The sequence below is a fragment of the Aulonocara stuartgranti genome (genome assembly GCF_965226115.1).
Source record: "Aulonocara stuartgranti genome assembly, chromosome: 7".
NCBI lineage: Eukaryota > Metazoa > Chordata > Actinopteri > Cichliformes > Cichlidae > Aulonocara > Aulonocara stuartgranti.
Genome location: NC_138945.1, coordinates 60,014,478 through 60,032,639, shown reverse-complemented (window position 1 = coordinate 60,032,639; position 18,162 = coordinate 60,014,478).

The window sequence follows — 18,162 nt, the reverse complement described above, 5'->3', positions numbered from 1 at the left end:
TTCATAGGATCCACTGCCAACATCACTGCGCCAGACAGTACTGTAGACCCAAGAGGTCTTGCCCATGCTGTGGCAGGTCAGAGTTGTTTTGGCATCACAAGAAGAGCCTACACAATATTAGTTCAGTACGGCATCTTTTACCCATACTCTGTTCTTCTAAAAATGAAAAAGGGATTTAATATACTTTAAAAAAACAAAGATTTATTTTTTTTGGGGTTTCCATAGTTCATTTCATGGATACCGATGCTTGTCGCTGATGGACAAAAGTTGAGAGAAAGCAAGAAATGAGGTCAGAGAGGGATGAGGAGCTACGTGCTACAAAGGTCCCTGGCTGGAAATGAAATGGGAACTTTTTTTTAGGAACTTACCCTACCAGGGTACCCCAGAAAATCCATTAATAAGTATGTCACTGTTTTAAATCTCCATAAAGTAAATGCTGTTCTTCATACTGTGTTTTCCATTGTGATACTCACAGAAATTATTTTAATTGCTGCCCTTTTGCTGAACTTATGTAAAACCCAAGAAGAGACAGACAGATACAGGCGAATGTGTTGACAGAAGTCAAACTGCACATTGTAGATACAGATGAGACAACAGTGCACATTTTTTTGTAACCTGGTTCACTTATTAGAAAACAGCATATTAGCATGTCTGTGTAATTCTTAACTTTACATGCAAACATGATGGGTTTTCACATTATCTCACGTACAGATGTTAACATTGCACACCTACTTACACTGTCGTAACAAGGCTCTCTACTCTTGTTAGTACGAATATGGATGGTCTACACTTTGTACTTTGTGTCAGTGCCGCTCTAACAGTTTCTCACACTAAGTGAGCAGTGTGAGCAAAAGTGGCCCTGCTTTGTGCCAACTGGAGAACACACAATTAGATCACTGCTGCTAACTTGAACAGGCAAGTTCAATGGAGTGATGCTTCTGTGTGCTGTACTGTGTAATGCGAGGGCAGCATGTAAGGCTGTCACTATGCAAGCAAGTGGAGAAAAGAAGAGTGGAGTAGACAGAGTTGCAGCTAAAAGGGATTTCCTAGAGAGCGGTGGATGATAAATGAAATGGAGCTGAACCAGAGCTATGATGATAGTGTAGAGAATACGAATCGTTTGTGGACTTTTGGAAGAACCATTGGACCAAGTGACAAAGCAGAAATGTTTTTTAGTGTTTTAGTTTTCAGTTTATTAATAACTAAATTGGCTCTGTGTTGAGATAACTCATATAGATAGAAACATGGATGAAGAGGCAGCAAGTTTTCACTCAGCTAGAATATAATTCACAAGCAAAGACCACAACACAAACCATGCAGAAACAATATTTATTGATGGTAAATCAGAATCAGAATCAAAATTAGAATACTTTATTGATCCCTGGGGGAAATTATTTTTTTTGTTACAGTGCTCCATTATAAACCAACATAAACCAACATTAACAAGACAGACAATACGCTAACTAAGAATAGTACAATATATACATATATATATACATAAGTCACTCATTAATAAATAGCTGGAAAAGAAACGTGTAGTTGTAGCAGCAAACAGTGTGTTAAGTGGATGCGTTGTACAGGGAGATGGCCACAGGCAGGAAAGATTTCCTGTGTCATTCAGTGGTGCTTTTCGGTAATCTCAGTCTCTCACTGAACGAGCTCCTGTGACTGACCAACATGTCATGGAGTGGGTGGGAGGTGTTATCCAACATTGTCGTTATCTTGGACAGCATCCGCCTCTCCGACACCACCTTGAGGGAGTCCAGCTCCATCCCCACAACATTACTGGCCTTACGGATTAGTTTATTGAGTCTGTTGGCATCTGCTACCCTCAGCCTGCTCCCCCAGCATGCAACAGCATAGAGGATCGCACTGGCCACAACAGACTCATAGAAAATCCTCAGCATTTTCTGGCAGATGTTGAAGGATCTCAGTCGCCTCAAAAAATAGAGACGACTCTGGCCCTTCCTGTAAAGTGCTGTGGTGTTTTTAGCCCAGTCCAGTTTATTGTCAATGTGTACTCCAAGGTATTTATAGTCCTCCACAATGTCAACACTGACCCCCTGGATTGAAACAGGGGTCAAGTGTTTCCTGGTCTTCCTGAAGTCCACGATCAGTTCCTTGGTCTTTGCCACATTGAGCTGCAGATGATTCTGCTCACACCACGTGACAAAGGAGTCGACCACAGCCCAGTACTCTGTCTCATCATCCCTGCTGATGCATCCAACCACCGCAGAGTCATCAGAAAACTTCTGAAGATTGAGGTCTCTGTGCAGTGGCTGAAGTCTGTGGTGTAGAGGGTGAAGAGGAAGGGGGAGAGGACAGCCCCTGTGGAGCAGGTAGATGATGGCGTCCTCAGTTCCGAGACGAGGCTGATAAGCAAACTGAAGGGGATCCAGATGTGGTCTTACTATGGGTCGCAGCTGGTCCAGGATGAGCCTTTCCAGGGTCTTCATGATGTGGGAGGTCAGTGCCACGGGCCTGTAATCCTGGGGGCCACTGGGACATGGCGTCTTTGGTACAGGGACGAGGCATGATGTCTTCCACATCACTGGGACCCTCTGCAGACTCAGACTCAGCATAAACAGTTTATGAAAGACTCCACACAGCTGGGGGGCACAGGTCTTGAGGACGAGGGGACTCACTCCGTCTGGTCCAGCAGACTTGCCTGAGTGAAGTCTCCTCATTTGCATCTCAACCTGGTATTGAGTGAAGGTGATGGGTGGGGGAGGGGTGTCAGGAATCTCACAGGAGGCAACATCGCCATGTGAAGAGAGAGGCTGGCACAGTGGTGTGGTTCTGGATTCCAGGCTGACTACAGGTGAGGTTGTGGGGGTGTGAGCAGACACTGTGGTGTCGAATCTATTGAAAAACAGATTCAACTCGTTAGCTCTATTCTCACCTCCCTCAGCTCCCCTGCTGTTGGTTGGCCTGAATCCAGTGATGGTCTTCATGCCTCTCCACACCTCTCTCATGCTGTTCTGCTGGAGTTTCCACTCCAGCTTCCTCCTGTAATTGTCCTTAGCCTCTCTGATCTTGTCCTTTAGTAACACCTGGACCTTCCTCACCTCCTCTTTATTGCCCCCTCTGAAAGCAGGAGCGACTGTAACAGGCTGCACGCTGGTTGGCGCATGCGCACTGATATGTTCTCCAAGTTTATTGAGGTTATGTGATGTTTTCTGGGCTCGGCGGATCTTAGAAAACAGTTACAACTAAAGGCCATTACACACCGAGAGGGTTGCGAAAAAGCATCAGGGAATTCCAAATTTTCTGAATCCAAATTTGACGCATTATAGCTTTAATGAAAAATTCATCCTTAATCAATGCAATCAGTATTCAGTATTCGTGGATTCACCGATACACAGATTTTTCTCCAAATCCTCAAAAACTCCAAATTATTTGTGTAAAATTTGCGTACTTGCTGACTTTTTTGTAGATCATATCTAAAAATTTGCTGATTATTTGTATTTTTTTCTTGACTAAATACATTTTTATGATAAAAAAATGATTTACTAATTTTCAAGTATTAATATTAATGTAAACACAGGAAAATCTCAATAATGTTTTTTTCTTCGCCAAGTGATGCACAAATTCCAAACACAAAGCTCCCGAAAAAAGTAAAATAGGCAGTTATTATCATTATTATAAGGGTATTCATGGATTTCAGGTATTCGTGTTTGGTTGTGGTCCCTAACCCCCGCCAGGGTCGGCTGTAATTCATCAACTATCTTCTGCTGATCTTTAACTAAATCCCGATATCTCCCCAGCAAGATTGTGCAGCGTCCCTTCTGTCGCTTGAGGGTCCTCTGTCATTGCCGGTGTGCTCCAGCGTTGGTCTATCCCGAGGTCTCCTACCAGTTATTCGTGTGTGTTTTCTTTTTTTTTATGGCTTTGCTTGTCAAAAATTCTTTTTTGGCTTCAACCTCAGGGGAATCTCAGTGCAGGTTCAACTCAGTGGTTCAGCTCAAGAACAGCCCTCGTGGAGCTGTTCCATGTTCACTCATTCACGCTCATATTTTGATCTCCTGCTTTAATTCAAAGGACAGCAGACGGCAGATACCATCTTTGCCATTGGCAGCACGAAGGCTAATTTGTTATTTAGATTTGCAATTTTCATCTATTGTACATGGTGTTCTTTGGATGCTGGATGACGGCAAAGTTCATTTTTTTCCAACCCTGTTATTCTTCCATTAGTAGTGTGTGTCTGTGCGCTGATAGTGTACGATAGAGCAGCTCTGAGTGATTACCGTGTAGAGCAACAGTACAGGCTCTCTTACCACAACAAATTAAGCCAGAGAGCCAAGCCCACAGGGAGAACTCTTCATCAGAGGACCAAGGAGAAGATAAAAGAGTGCTACAGCTCAATCACTATCCAATCACAGAGTTTAACAGGAGACAAAACTCAGTGTGACACATGCTATGCATCTAATTACTATATACACAGGTGAAGGTGGAAAAAAATGCAACAGAACAGCCTGAAGCTGGAGTTACAGACACAGACACAGTGTTATTCAGCGGTGCATCACATAGAACTGTAAGCTCTGTTTAGAACAACATGACTAATACTCTGTAAACACACAGTATATAGATGAACACATATATTACATATTCACTGGCTATTAACTATAAACACCACGAAAATAGGATAAAACCAGTGCTGCACATACCTACAAAGTCATTCTGGTGTATCAAACAACCATGCCAATAGACACAAGTTCCCAAGGGATATGAAAGGCTAGGACAACCACCACAACAATCTTACGATCTTACACCCAGGACCTAGCTCACATTCATAGTAGGAAGAGCTTAGAGCCCTTAGGACAGAACCACTTCTGAGATGTAAACTCACCAGCAGTGGAGGATAAAAGCCAAGTGGAGAGAATACATGAAATTAATGAAACCAAACTGTTTTTCAGCCCAAAGACATGAATAATAACCGGAATTGCTAAATCTGCTTCCACAGATTTTGTTATGTTGCACATATTATTCTTTGATAAGCTCCTTAATACCATTGTCAAGATGTCATATTTCACTACACAACTGTTGTGGCAAAAGCATGTGACATTAATAATTACAACCCAAATGTATCAGTTAAATTAATCTTTATATTTTCTTTAACGGATTTTTTTTCTCTTATGTTAGCATTTCTATAAGAATACATAGTACATCGATACAGTTATTTAGAATACTGTTACATGTGAGTTTTAAAACTTTACACTTACACTAAAACATACTGGTAGAGTGGTATGGTAGTGCAGAGGTTGACCATTGTTGTCTCATAGCATGAAGCTTCTGTGTGGAGCTTTCATTCTGCCTGTGCCTGCTCTGGTTTTCTCTGTATACTCCGAAGGTAAAACTGAAAGTCTACAGGTTTTACTGCTGTCCTCACTGCTATTTAAGCAATGGAAAGCAAAGTTTGGTTACTTTGACCTATACTGACACAGTGTGCTCTTCTTAAGACATATACCCTGGATGCAACTTCGATGGGAATGAATAAGAAATATTTCAGGAATGCAAAATGTTGGAAATCACCACAAACCCACTTCTCCACAGAATTTATTTCTCCACAATAATCCAAATTTAGTCAAACACTAGTCTCTCAAGGAGTGGGTGCACAAAAAAAAATCACAAGCAAAACAAGCAATTTTGAAGTAGGTCAAGGAGAACTCAAAGGTAACAAAAAAAACACATCATTTGCTGAATGTTATGTACATCTGTTCAGTATAAATATGAATGGTATTAATGATTTTGAGCTATACGAAGCTTATTTGATCTCTGTTCTTTTTCACTTAGATCTCCAACAATTAACTCACAATCCCCCAGCTGTATGTACCATCATTGTATGTTTATTTTAGCACAACTTCACCAACAATATCCAGAAGGCATCCTACCCTAAACAAGCCTCCCCAGTGGCACTGGATCACCAGTTAGCTAAACAACCTTTTACCACTGCTAAAAAAAAATCGAATACTACAGGGCTGGTGGGCTGACAGGTTTATACTATATCCTCATTCCTATGCCTAATATCAAGTTGGGCTGTGTCCTTAACTGGAAAAGTGCCAGCTGATCCTGTGTTGATTGTCTTTTATATGTTATATATAGCACTATGGTCTTGGAGGATTGTTGTCAGGCTTCACTGTGTGCTGTACAACTGCACAACGTTGGAATGACATACGGCAACTTGACTTGATCAAGGGAGAAAGTCACCAAACTAGTCACCAGAGGTGGCACTTTTAAATGGGGGCAATATAGCCCCTGCTACACATGCATCTACTCTACAGTGCATACTTTGTAGTGACTATATTCTTCCATACTGCCTTGAAAGTCTTTTTTTCCCCTAGTGAGATGTTACATTAGTGAGGAAACATAGTAATAGCAGCTCTGCACACAGCATAACTGCAAGGAAATGAAGCAGAACCATAGATCAGAGTGAGGAGAAGGCCCTCTGAAGGACAGATTTGTCAAGCATCCTTCAACCCACATGCAGATGGATTGGAAGCAGTCTCATTAAAAATAATTGTCCTTCAAATGTATGGCAATCCAAACCCTGAGGAATACCTTTTGCTCTCAGGGTTGGTAATTGAAGCTGACCACAGTAAATCAGCCCCATCGGTTGATGTGTCGACACCCTGGGAGGAGATTAAGCTGGTATCTCAGCTCCTGGAGAAACGTGGATTTACTGCACAAAATAATATAGTTACAGATCACATAAGTCACGCTAAAGGGACATGTGTGTGTTTGTGGGTGCGATGTGCCTTCTGCGTTATGAGGAGTGTTGTAGCATAAAAGACTGCAAACTGGCAACGAAATCAACATATTAACAATATCTATAAGGGTCAAGTATAAGCAAGAAAGTATATATATATATATATATATATATATATATATATATATATATATATATATATATATATATATAAATCAAATCACAATTATTTTATTACGTTTTGTGTATGTATCAAAGTAGTTCCAGATTGGCTTACAATTAAAACTTTGTCTTTTCTCTTGAGGGCATGTCATGCTAACATTTCTGAGCAGAGTGTTTAACATCTTACTGCGCCCCATGAAGGTTTGAGAGATGATAGTTTGACTCTAACTTCTGTCGCGTTCCAGACACTGATTACCCTCTGTGCAGTTAACTTGGAGCGCCAGCTAATTAGCATCAATGGTAATTAGCGGAGTCGTTAAGAGCCTTATAATCAACTTTTCTCCTTTACTCATTTGACTCCCTGGGGCTGTCAGGTCTGTCTGCATCAGTTCCTTTTCCTCAGCAGGCAACATACATTATACATGCTGTGTTACAGAGAGTATTTTTGTGAAATGGCAACTCTGAATTGGTCTGAAATTAACTCAATAGCAGTGCCAAAGCACTTTGTAATCATCTGCATTACTTGGCATGGAAGATGGCTGTCCGTGGTGCTAAACAGTGGAAGTCTGTGTGTGCTTAAGAGATCCCCTCAGAAGCCCCACATGTACAGTAACATCTCAGAGACACAGTGACAAACTATGAGGTTCCTTCAGTGATTATCCGAATTGTTGTTCCCTTTTGCTTCTGAGAGTTATTATTTTTCACAGTGACCGTTATAAAGACTAACCCTGTTTGCACACCCGTGTCTGTAACTCCATGAGCTGGAAATCTGAAGTGGCTGATATCATCATTACAAATCTATAGAAAGTGGTTTGTGTTTTAAGATTTTGTGTGGTTTTTTTAAAGTCATATATAGATCTATATAAAAAACATTTTAAGTCCAACATTGGACCCTAAAACTTTTAAGACCTCATCCTGCTGTTACTGTGAATGCCTGTTTCCCCATAGAAAAAGAAGTTAATGGTTTAACCATTGGTGTGGTTTCTTTCCTTTTTTTTCTTTTCTTATATCATTCTTGTAAAACTGCTAATATAAAAACTTGCTTTAAAATTCTTCAGCAGCTCCTTTACTGACTGATTTTGTGCTGACAAATCAGCAACTGGTATAAAAATATCTGCTGTCTTGGCTGCTCAAGAAAAAAAAGAGGTTAATCGGTTATCATTAATTACTCACACTAAAAATAAACATAATGATAAAAAAAAAACCCCAATCAGTAGGATATAATGTTCAATTTACACATTATTTTATTTTTTTTTACTAAAGAGGTCACTTTTTCTTCATCATGTAATGGAAGGCAGTGGATCGCTGTTATTCAGGCAATTACAGGCAGTGGGCGTAGGTGAGAAGTTGCTAAACCCCTTTTGGGACATTGGCAAAACTGTGCGTGTGTATTTTGGCTGCATGAGGCCTAATGTGTTGGCATTTATTCATCCTCAACTAATCATCAAAACACAAACACCTACTCACTCTTCATGCTGAGAATCACACGGTTCATGCAGACTGTTGTCACACCTGTTGCTCATGGTGAATATGGATCAAACTGTGTGAGTGTGAGTACATAAACGCTTGGACCGATATACTTGGAGTGTGGGTGGATGGTATGGAGTGATGAATTTTAGTTAGTAAGAAAACAAGGTGAAAGATTACCAAGCTATTTTGCCTTCATGAATCTGTAGTTTGATGTCAGCCAGAGAAAGAAGGTCCACTGTACATTTCAAATGTATGTGTTTTACAGTACTATGTTATTTTAGTGCAAACATAGCAATGACTGTTGGTGAGCTTTTTTTTTAATTTGGAGAAGTTTTGTGTTTGAATTTAAACCTCGCAGACTTGTTTAATAGGAATTAACTAATTACTTTTTAATCTAGAATAAAAAAAATATCAGTACACAATAAATTAAAGTGGCTGTTTTATACCTTTCCTTATTTATGTACTGTTAAAGTGGTGAATGTTAATATTAAACACTTTAGCTCAACATGAAACACGATCAAAGTTTCTAAAATTAAGGTCAGTGCATGCCATCCTTGTGAGCTTGCTAGGCTGATGTTAACAGAAAAGTCTGTTCCAACTATAAAGGGCAACGCTGAAGAGTCATAACTATGCTGTGATTAACATATCACCCTAGCTTGTATTAATAATTGGAGCAAATGGGCTGTTACTTTAGTTTTATTGAAGTCAGTGGGCATATTCAAATGTAGCTGCGTTGCTCTTCATAAGTCTACGATTTTATGTCTGATTTTATGTGTTTAAGAATGGTTTCAAGTAGCAGTGCAGGAAGACAGTATGCTGTCACTTAGCAATAGCAAAAATATTTTGCTCACTATTTTACTTTTGGTTTTTCTGACAATTCATTTGGCATTTTAAGCACATTTTACACATGCAAACCTATTTACAGGGATTATCAGGGCTATTTTATACAGCTCAGATAATTCTTACTTAGAGATTGAATTAGCGGTTTTTAAATTTAAGCCCCACTGGTGGGGCTTTGAGCCCCACAGGTGGGAAAAATATGGACGAAAACTAAAAGAGTGTATTGTTTCACACAGCGGATGAACAAAGGGCTTGCATTAACACCCAGTAAAAGCTAAAGCTTGTCAAGCAGTGTTCAAGAATAATAAGAGTAAATTTAATTTGGCCAACAAATTATTTCACAGAAACAATTACAGAAGGAAATAAGATGAAGTGGAACAAACAGTGTATAATTTCCATTCCAACAGGCCTCAAGAGCAGAACACATTGGCCAGTTAGAAGAGAAAAAAAGCTTTATTAATATAAAGTTGACATCAGACTACAAAACCTCAAATAGCAACAAACTATGATAGCGGTAACATCCAGGGAACTCATATGGGCACATTCCATTTCAGCTTTTCTGCACATTATACTTAATTCTCCTCAGTGTTTTATTCTTTCTTAAACAATGGTGAGTTTATTGTGTTATACTGTCAATTAAACTCATTATTACCATATGAGGACATACCTAAAAAAAAAAAAATTTTCAAAGATGAAACCTACTTTTTATACTGATCGGGTCCTACTAATCTCAAGTAGCTAGGAGAAATTAAAAATGCATCCAAAACAAGAGCTCAAGTTTCAGGAGGTTAAGTAACAGCATGCCAAACATGGGCAAAGAACCAAGGCGGAAGACAAACAAACTGGCACATGGAGAGAGGAGCACACAGACTAATCAGGCTGACAAGGAACAGATAAAACCAATCTGAGCAGAGCAGGTGGGAAAATCACAAAGACAGGAATATCAGTGATCAGTGTCAGTGCATTAGGAAAATTATGTTTTCAAAATAAAACAACAAGTCCCCACACCGTGACAAAGAATGATATAGACAAGATGTACAATTAATCCTTTTGCTTAATTTCTTTATTTCATCTGTCCTCATATCAGCCTCACTTTTTTATCAATACTGAGCTGTTGCCTAGATACAGACTAGGTTGTTATTCAACTGACCTTCAAAAAAAAAAGGGGGAAGAAGAAAAAAAGTGCCATCACGCTTCTGAGTTAATATCAATAAACATAGACAGCTACTAAATGACTAGACATGTAAAGCAAATAAACAAGCTAGTCTTTGTCACAGAGTCTAAGGCCAGGCCTTGCGTGTTTTATTAGGGCATGTTGTGGGTCTGAGTTCATGTGAAATGAAACTGTTCCTCCACTGAATCTGCTATGCCCATCACTCCTTTGCCTGATGCAACCAGATACAACCGTCACCCTTCACTGAACCTGCCAGCCAAAGCCATTTGTTTGCATAAGGGACCTGCCAGTACAGGGATGCTAGTATGGCCACGGGAATCACTGAAAATGCAATAGCAAAATATATTCACTGACATGCTCACAGGCACATTCTCACACACATACACAAAGGGTGACATCAAACAGTTCCTTTTGACGGGGTCTAGCCAAGGAGCCACTACCATCAGCCCAGGTGATAATGATGATGCTCCATCAATGCCAGAAGACAGTAGCTGGGGCAATATAAAGCACATCCATAGAGAGAAACACACACACACACATTAAAAATGATCTCTTGTCTGCCTGAATATATGGTTGTTTAATGAAGGTAATTAACCACAGTGTATTAGTCTGTATTTCTCTTCTAACAGTCCTTTGTTCCCTCACCTTTTGATTATCCCAACTGTGTTTTGTGCACTCTAAAATATAAAAACTACACGTTATTTTTTGTGTTATTATTATGTAGATGCTGTGAATCATGATCCACAAGACCTTGGCTTTAAATGTCAGATTTGTTAGATATGGAGTGATAAAAACATTTCTCATGTCGTATGAACTAAGGAAACAAGGTCATTCAAGGTGAAATCAGTTAAAACACCAATCTAGCTGCTCTAATGTGATCAGGTTTACAGGTCTTGTAGCACTGACGTTCAAAAAGGCCTTTAACTTAAATATTCAAGATCATTTAATTCTCATTATTTAAATTTTACTTTACTTACTGTGTGATTGAGTGTGTGTGCGTGTGTGCTTGTGTTTGTGTGGTTCTATATTTCAGGGCACTTTACTAAATTAATTTCATATAGACACAGTTCTAGGCTTTCAGCCGTCATTCAATTCATCAAAGTTTATTTTTTTGTGTGGGCAAGGGGGGTTTATTTGGTTTCATAATGATATAAATGAGGCAATGTGTGGCGATCTGCTGTATCAGGCTAGTTTAAATTAGAAAAATAATCTGCTCTTCACTGGTGTACTATAAATAAAACCTGAAGATCTAATGCAAAATAACACAGCGCATTGCAGCCTGCACCATAAATCTGTCATTAAACTGCTAACTGCCTAAATGCGTAATCGCTGCTGCATCTGTTTGTGTGGCATGAAAAAGATGACTTTGATGTTATGCTATTAGGCTTTTTAGGCAAGAATAGTGGAAGTGACACATTACCATCTCTTGTGAAGAGTGATGAAAATAGTTGAAGCTAGAAAATGGGTGTTGCTTGAAATCTCTTATTCACTAAATGGAATTGAATTATTGCTGTCAACACATAAATTACCTCCTGCCCCACATCTCATCGCACACACTAACACAGGCACATACCCTTGGAGGTTTACATCATTTGGTGAATCCAAATCGTGTGACATCTTGCAGCACAATATGATGCTAATGCACAACTGTACCAGGATACAAAAGGTGCCTCAATAATCATATGTACCTTAAAATAATTGCACTTAATTTCACACTATTCCTAATGCATTCAGCATCTTAGCAGTAATTTTCAAAAAAATAAAAAAATAGCATAACCATTGTCGATATGATAGGGCTAAATGGATTAGCCCTGACCTTGTAGCCTATTCTTTCTTGCGATGTTTTATAGTACCTTAGTTGGTGAAATAATTTAAGTTCACCCGGGTTAAAACCACTCCGCTGAAAACAAACAGGAAGAAAACTTTAAAAAAAAATTATGAGAAAAGATTTGCACACACATGCTCATGCTCTAGAACACACGCACAGTCACCCATAGTCCCTCACATGTCTCGCCCACAGCCCTTCTGGGCTTGTCTCCATGGTAACCTCAGCAGGGATGGTGTCCTTGGCAAGGATGGAGAGATGGAAAGAGAGAGAGAGTGAGAGAGATTGGAAGTAGAGACACTTGTTGAACGGTTAAAATGATCAGTTTTAACATGCATTATATTATAGTTCTTACTCCCTGTGTTCATTGTCAATAAGATTTTCTTTTTGTTTCCTTCTCACTGTATTTCAAATGTGTATCAGTGATACAACACTTTTTTTTTTCCGTAAGGCATACCTTGATATTTTCACTTTCTTTAACAGTTCATTTCAACTGCAAGGGAAATATCTATTTACAGTCTACTAAGAATATAAAGCAATTTCTGTTCATATCATGAACCTTTGACCAGTTAGCTTGTTTTCAGCATGTGCACATCAAGAATTTACATTATAAGCCAGCTTGTGCCCACAGCTGCTCTAGCAGAGGGCTTTATTGTTACTTTCGGCTTGCTTTGACAGAAAAAGATCGTGGCACAATGTCATCATGCCCTCAGGGGGAGAATATAAAAATGACAGTCTCACACTAACTAACAGCAGAATGTCGTTAATAATCAAAAAGCTCCACTTGCCATTCCCAGAGGCAGTCATTCTTTTAAATCTAAGTCATAAGACTTCTTTTTAAGTGCATTTTCAGATATCAAAAAGAATTTCTCAGAATAAATGACATTTAAACTCTGTATTAACTTAATTCTTAAATGCCCTTTGAGGCACATTTACAAGAGAGTCATGCCAGTCATGCATTCACAAAACGCAACACACCAGCACAGCTGTGTCTAAATGCTTCAGTGAGGTTCTGATGGCTCCATCAACAAGTCACTACAAAAGCTGCTTTGACTGTGCCTTTGGTGTATCTGATCCTAGTAGTAAAACGGTTTGCTTAAGTGTTTATGGAAACTGTCAGATGCAAGTTTCTACTAGGCTATAGTGTAATCTATCATAATTTTAATAGTGAGAGAGCACATGTGACGTCATCAGCCATTTCTTGGTCCAAATGCGTCTTTGGTTTCTTAAATCAAACAAACACAGAGTCTTCCATGAAAGTTAAAAACACTCTGCATTCTTTTAGCTCTAATAAAATGATCAGGGTGGATACCTTACCGGGTGGTGTAATAACATTTAACGTCCAGATCCAAAGAAGATTTACAAGGTTTAGCGGAATTGGAAGTTGACTAAAGATGATCTACCATGTTCAAGTATTTCTGAACAAACTAAAATGTACAGCTCTGCCATCTTGTAACATAGAAAGACAACTACTTAGCAGCAATGTTTGGAGGGTTGGAGGCTTGCTGACATATAATGATGTGCAACCTGGTGTCTAGCTAAAGAGCTATGGATAGGCTAATATAAACACATTAGCAAAGGTTATCCGTTTAATTTGTCTTCAATAAATGTTTATTTGGAAGGTCCCCAATAGGAAGAGACCAACGCCATCATTCAACCAAAGAAAGCATCTATTCACAAAAGGTTAGTCATTAGTATGCTGTTATATAGTTTGGAGTACTCTCTATCAAAAGGCCCTGATCCTGAGCTTAATGTCCACATTGAATGTACTGTTACATTGCGATTTGCTTTTAAAAGCTTAGCTTAAAGACATGAGCCACATGAATAGTGCTAATAAAAAGCCAGAGTGGCTGAAAATAACCACTGATTATTTTTTTGAGAGCTTGTTTTTATCAAATAAAACAAAGACACAAAGCATTAAAACACATTATCAAGAAAGATTTTAGACGTCATCACTCAACAAGCAGATACTTTAAAACTGCCTGTTTCTCTGCCATGCATTTAAACTGGCAGAAATGTCACCAGGAAAAACAAGTGAGGCCAAGTGATTTTGAAAACTTGCACTCAATTGAATCTGTAGGACCAGAATAAAACTCCAGAACCAGACAAGAGGTGAAATTTTGAGCAAAGTTAGCATGTACCTGCTGTTCAGAAGTAGAGACAGCACTCACAGTGGAGTCAAAGGCCTTACAGGGTTAGAAAGGACAGGGCAGAGAATGCTGACCTTGCTCCTCATGATCATCTGTTACAGCTGGATGACTGATGTCAGTCAGCCTATACTCTGGCAGATGTCTCACTAACAAGCGCTCTCTATTGTGGCACAACCGTGTGAGCGCATATGTATGTGTATGAAACAGACAAGGCTGAGACCGATCGAGGGAGACAGAAAGACAAAGGGAAAAAGAGAGCTCTCCACTGGTGTAGACACTACCTGTCTTGATAGCAGATGGGGCAAATCAGATGGAGAGACCCGTATGGTGTACAGGTCTTTCAACAGGGGCACAGTAGGTCATTTACACACATTCACACACACACACATTCCCCTTCACATTGATAATGCATCCTGCACCTTTCATGCTTGCCCATGGGGGTAGAGAGAGGACAAAAAAAGCAATAAAAAAATGATGGGCAGCAGTGAATGATAAAAATAGAGAATATTGTGTTTGTAGCCATTGCAACTGAAGTCGTGTTCAGAAACCATGAGTTCATTGCAGGTTCGTATACCACAAAGCACTGTCATGGTTTGTTTTTTTAATATGGTAATTATGTAAATAGTTGTGCAAGTGAAATAAATATGTAAATATGCAGAGCCTGAAGCCATCCTGTGGAAAAAGACGACACTAGAGCTAAAGACAAAGACCTCAAAGATGAAACCTCACTTTATCTCTCTTCTCTTTATATCTACTGTCTCTTGTCCCCTGTTTTCCTCTCTTTCTCAGCATCCACCTGCACTTTCCTTTGAGCTACACCGTGAAAGGCCTTCGTCTTGACTTCTGAGTGATTACACCTAACTGTTCCTTTCTACTAAATTCACTGCACAGGATGTATTAACTATGTCTTTGTCAGCATCCCTCCTCGCATCTGTAAGAAAAAAACACAATCAATAAAAACAATTCCATCACTTCTTACATCGTGTGGTTTGCTTTGATTCTCGGTCTTGTCACTTTTATCCCTGCCTTGGTACATTAATTGTCCCTACTCACACTCATGTCTGTACTTGTCATCTAATAGATATATATACACAGGGGCATATGGCATGTGCTACTGTGAAATGATGGCTTTTGACAGTGACTACAATAACCACAACCTTATTCTGACAAATATTTTCCCAAACTACATTTATATTAATTTGTGTGAATGTCCTCCGATGTAGACTAACCATTTCTCATTGAAATTACACTGAGCAGGTTAGAGAACCATCTTTTCTTAAATCGAGCTTCAAAGCAGTTTTTAATGGCTCGTCCACAGCATGCTCATTTATTAATGTTAGCTGTCCTCTGACTCATATAGTAACTGTGGGTCAAGTGGAGTGGATTCTACAGTAAATTGTGTTGGCTTTATCATTATTGCTGACTATAAACAATTCACAAAAGTCTGTCCACCTCTTTTCTTCTTTATATAGTATTGTATACTATATAGCACACACCATATCTATCTATCTATCTATCTATCTATCTATCTATCTATCTATCTATCTATCTATCTGTGTGTGTGTGTGTGTGTGTGTGTGTGTGTGTGTGTGTGTGTGTGTGTGTGTGTGTGTGTGTGTGTGTGTGTGTGTGCATGGATACAGTTTAACATCTCACTGATACGTTGACATCTGAAATAACATCATTATTCTGCTCAAAAAAACATTCGTCTGCATTAACGGTGAGGCAGCTGGCAGCATTTTTTGTTTTGTTCATTTATTTATTTGTTAGGCTATCGGGTGAACAGTGTTCTTTTAGGATACGGAAAAACTTGTTTGAGAGCCAGCTTTTGTGTAGATGCACAGTTTATCCAAAGCAACATTTATCTAGAAGACAGTGATTATAATTTATCATGTCTACCCTCTCTCACACATACGCAGGATGCCCTTATTTTTAAGAATTCTTTCAAGCAGTTCACAAGCACCCTCTTCACTAAGTGAGGTTAAAAATATTTCAGTGTTACACACAAACACACAATGTATTATTGCTTACCATAGGAATCATTACAAAAGGAGCACAAAGATAAGATTTACTGACTGTGGCTGGTTGGTCTGTTCAACTCCCAGTCAGTGGGTAAATTATTTTCTCTGTCTAGGCTTAGTTTCATTTAGATTATTGGTAGTTCCCAAGTTTTTCAAATATATGCTCCTCAAATGCAAAATAAATATACTTTTTCATTTAATTTTAAAATATATAAGTTACTTTAATTAAAAAAAAGGCAATTGCATAATACCAACCAACCAACCAGTCAATCAACCTGGAAACTTGTTTGGTAAAAGTAGGGGAAGCTGTTGGATATGATAAACACTAATATATAATGAAGATAAACCACAATTGTCTGGCACCTCAGCTTATATCATGTTCAAGAGAAAGGTTTTGCTTTCTCGCTGGGATCCGGGACTCTGAACAGCTGCAGAACCCTCTGCAAATTTTTGTCATTGTGACAATTCAAGAACCTCAGGTTATGGAAGAAGATGTCAAACTCAAGATCAAGGTCTTTGAAAAGAGGCTTGGTAATTCAAGGGATTTCCTCTATCAGCAAGCATCATAAAGCCACAGGGAATGTGGTTTCTATTTTCTATAAAGAGATTGGCTTTCAAATTGCTTCAGAAATGCTGGATGAGGAAAGATAACCCGTGCTGTTGATAGAGTGTAAGGAAAAAAGTATAATTTTCTCAGATTTTCAGTTTGATATATTTGTTTGATGTGTGATCCAACTTTTTTTTTTTTTTTTAATTCTAATAATGCTGTCAGCGCCCTATGATTGTGTCCCATAGTCTTTCTCTGTAAATTTAACAATGATCACATTAAGCACTGAAACACAACTAGCTGCCTTAAAAACATTAAAAGCCTCGTGCAAACTTCCAAATACTTTATTCAGGAAACAATTAAGCTACAGCAAAACTCCCCTTTGGGACATCTTGTTTAGCAAATTAAAAGGAGAAAAAGAAAAAGAAATAATGGGAAAATGCAGGGAATATCAACTTTGGTCTGGTAGAGTAGCACATTATAAGTCTTAAAAGAACATTATTATGCAAAGCATGCTTTGTTTGCATGACAGGCGGGTGCTGTTTCATCTTGTTCACTATTCATCTGTTTTAAAAGACACTCTAAGGAATACGCTATTCCATTTCTCCAGTAAGTACATTTTGTTTTAGGACTGTTTTTCCCTAGCCAAAGTTAGCAACCCATTTAATATTCAGGGAATTACAGATGAACCTTTCTAAGCAAGCTTGGCAGCTTAGCTGGCAACGCCCCAGGTCTGCCCTCTTCTTCAAATATGGTCACTTTAGGCTTAAAAAAAGGACAAATTGCTGAGTTGACTTTAAAATAGTAGTCCAAGCCAATGGGTGATGTCATGTTGGCTGCATCCATCTACACAGAGTCTTAGATTTATACATGAAAAACAAAGTGTGTGATGGTGGCTGATGAATGAATTTCCTGGGCATGTTTTCACAGTGGTCAGGAATAAAGAGAAAGGAGGCAGGGTTGATTAAAGCATGTGCAATCACAATAGAGAAGCATAGTAAGATAAAAAAAAAAAAAGAAATTAAAAACAAACAACATTTTTTAGCTTGTTAATAGATGATTAATCACAAAACGTTAAATTATGAGATAAATTACTAGTTAAATTACTAGTGTATTTTACTACTCCACTAGTACTGGCAACTGGTTTGTTTCATCACATTTAATGGGGCTCAAAGAGGATAACAAGAACGCTGGCACATTCCTGACCATGTTTGAGGACCACCTAGACACCTTTGTGCAGCTATGAAGTGAAGTGAATCAAGTCAGA